Source organism: Phoenix dactylifera, chromosome 1 (genome assembly GCF_051530095.1).
Source record: "Phoenix dactylifera cultivar Ajwa chromosome 1, Ajwa_hap1_PhDact_Kaust_v1.1, whole genome shotgun sequence".
Taxonomy (NCBI): domain Eukaryota; kingdom Viridiplantae; phylum Streptophyta; class Magnoliopsida; order Arecales; family Arecaceae; genus Phoenix; species Phoenix dactylifera.
In genome coordinates, this window is record NC_143190.1 from 72,067,669 (window position 1) to 72,071,150 (window position 3,482).

At 36.9% G+C, this 3,482-nt stretch overlaps 1 long non-coding RNA gene across 1 annotated transcript; it reads left to right on the forward strand.

Annotated features, from left to right (window-relative positions):
- The first annotated feature begins 2,050 nt into the window (after window positions 1-2,050).
- LOC148715543 (uncharacterized) lies at window positions 2,051-3,207 on the forward strand. The gene is made up of 2 exons (XR_015975133.1): window positions 2,051-2,352; window positions 2,963-3,207. It is a non-coding gene; the product is annotated as an uncharacterized LOC148715543 (long non-coding RNA).
- Window positions 3,208-3,482: the final 275 nt, after the last annotated feature.

The following is a 3,482-nucleotide window of genomic DNA, read 5'->3' on the forward strand; positions in this document are numbered from 1 at the left end:
ATTTGTCAATTCATTTACAAAATTCAATCATCAATATGCTGACGATTGACATTTAGGATACAATTCCCAACAACCTAAGCTTTCTCGAAAAACCAGTAGGGGACAAGCTCCCTCCACTGATGAGAGATTGCATCTGGAGGACAAACACGGGCCACCTCTTCTTCAGTCATGCCCTCGTACTTCCAGTCCGTCTTTAGCTTCGCCTTATATTCTTTCCATTTGCACTTCGAATGTCTCTCTCTCTCTCAAAAAAAAAAAAAAAAAAAAGGATGTTGTAGTGTTGATTTCAAAGATAATGAGAGGGCTGATACTCCTGAATGAACAAACTGAAAGATGCCGCACTAGGCCCGGAGCAGAATATCAGACCAAACCACTACGCTATATGCAAAGCTTTTTCGTGTCGCAAAAAGCAATATTTAACAGGCACGTACATGATGCTTTTGTGCTCTTGCAAGTAGAAGCAGACCAAATGTAAATGAAATCAGCTTTATTCATGATCTATTCTCCACCAAGCATTTACTAAGCCAAAGCATCAAGTGCGTCTTTATGCATGGCCGTCGTCATGCAAACGGGCACAAAGTTGTGCAGAATTTACCCTAGGAAAGCCTTTATGGCTGGACAGATTTAGTCAAGATTTAGTTAAGATTTAGTCTTGGTGCTGCATTTATGAATCTACAGCACTCGTTTTGCAACAACCCAGAATCTCATCCAAAAAGGCTAGCCGGAAAATATTTTTTACATTTCTTCGTCATGTATAAGTACTCAAGATCTACCCAGCGAATAACCGATGTCGGATTAAACACACACCCGCATGGATCCTCACATACTTTCTCCATTCAAGCCCTGACGTATGCGTCAGGCTAAGAGTTCAAATCCATTCAAATATAATCACAAATATCACGATCGACATGTGGTCAGCCTTTATGAACCCATGCTGCAGTGTCCCCTAATCCGTATAGTTTATGGGCCGGTCTGCTCTGATACAATTTGTCACAACTTAAAACCTCATCCAAAAAACAAGCCATAACGATTTTTTTGAGTTTTTTTAGTCCTGTATAAGTATCCAAGATTTTCTCAGTGAATAATTAATATAGAACTAAATACACGTCCTAACGGGTCTTCACACGTACATATTCAAACTATTCACGAGCTCCATATCTATGCTCTATGAAGATACCAAGCAGGCTGATTAGCTTTCGAAATAGAATGTTATAACTAATACTTGCATGCTTTGGTTTTTTCAAGACCGTCTACAGATTTAATTCCGCAAAACCTATTCATGCCTTCATATTAAAAAAAAAAAAAAAGCATGATGCTTTAATTAATGGATTTATAGTTTCTGTTTGACAAAGTCGTGGATGGCCCATGATTTCAGCCCATAATTGTGCTGGCTGTTGTTAGGTTGGACCCGGCTTATCATGCATCCACAGAATTATTTGAATGATTTTTTGTCTGGTAGGGAAATCATTTGAAGGACCCGTCCTTCTGGCAGATGCAATGCCGGTTTCCTTACGTGATGTCCGGTCAAGGACGCCGAATTTAAAATTCCCATGCAGTTTAATTGATTCAATATGGACAATTAAATATCTTATCATATTACCAATCAAAAAATATATGAACCGTGCATCCCAAGTTTGTTTGTTTAGAAGGAGCGAGACAAGGAGTATGGTAGGAAACGAGAATATCATGTCCAAAACCCAGTCAAAACTTTCCTTCTAGTAATCAAATGTCGACATAAACATCTCTCTATTTAATTGATTTTCCGATCCGATTCCAATTTTAGTCATAAGCTAAATGCACTCGAGAATATAACCATTCCATTTCCAATTCTGGTCACGAGCCAAATTCACCCAAGATATATAGGAAGCATGGAAAGCGAAACCGCCGCGAAAGTCGAATGTGGTGGAATCGTGCATGCCAAAAAAATGGAACCGTATGATGCACGTTCAAAGTCCAATGCACACCACAGAAAAGATGCGAATCGGTAGAAACTTTTGGGTTAGAGTATCCGGTCAACTTGGATGGGTCAATGAATCCAAAATTAATTAGGAATAATCCTGATCCAAGGAAAGAAAAGGCCAATGGACGATACGTCCAACTATCCACCTTGGGTAGCCACACAAGACTTCTTCACACCTGGTTTTTGGGCTTGCTTGATGGCCTATAAATACCTCATCTTGATCCATCCACTCACATCCAGGACAAATACTAGCTTTCCTCTTCTTTCCAAAACTTTGCTCAATAGAATAGGCCCTACCTCCACACATTTACACAATCTCTTGGCGATCTATTTCTCTGTCATATTCTCTCTAATGGCAACCTCAGCATCAGCAAATGCCAGGATAATCGACGGTGAGTGAAGAGATTTATTTGCGCGTATGTGTGTCTACGCGCGCATATATCTCTTTATTTCCATTGAAGAACTCTTTATTCACATACAATTCTATATTAGCTTAAAATCTTAAACTGTGTAAATGGTGGATTGAGTTGAACTGATTCTAATATTTTTTTAAGAGTAAAAAAAATAGTGCAGCAAATTGTATGGCCTCTTATATATATAACTAACTATACGAGATTTTAGAGTAGGTTTATCTTTTTCAATTTTTGAATATTTTATTTTTTAATTTTCACAGATGTATTTATACTAAAATGGTATAATTTTTCTGATTTACCCAAAAAAGAAGAACTATTGGTCCGAATTATCTTTATAAAGTACATGAGGAAAACTTCTTAGACAGAGAATATGCTCTTCAATGGGCAAATTTTCTAAAAGAAAAAAAAAATGAAGTAGGATAGCAAACTTTTACATTTTTTTTAAAAAAAGAACTTTTTAAGGAAAACAAGCGTTTCATGCAATTTTTCTTACAACCAAACATCCCTTAAGAGAAAAACATGAAGACCAATATCATGAATCTTTATTTTCTTTAACATTGGATTAACACTTTTAACTTCTCTGGTGCAGGCAAGACAATTGATCAAGGGATTGCTTATGTGCTGATGTTCGTGGCCCTCCTTGTTACTTACATTATTCATTGATCTTCCCTTAATCCGTCAATGGATGAGGTTTCCTTTTTTTCCATAATATGAACCATGTAGCTCTCTTACAATTTGTACCCAATGGTTGCAAGTTTAATTACTCATGCTCCATTTATTAGTTGTGACAATGTAAGATTAAGCATGATAACAATTGACCAACTTTGCTTTGTATCCCCCTCTATAAATTCATAATCCATTCTCCAAAGAAAAAATGTTATTTTTTCAGATGTTGGTTTCAATCAATAATTATTTTTAGATGTTGTTGAATCATCTCAAAATATAGAACAAGTCGGTAGTCTCTTTAAAATCATTTGTACTCTCACATACTCCTCTCGTTTAAGCTCTGATATTCTCGTCAGATTAAGGGTTCAAATCTAATCACAAGCACCACGATCGGCCCGTGGATAGACCTAATGAATTTGTGCTACAGTGTCCCTTAGTCCATA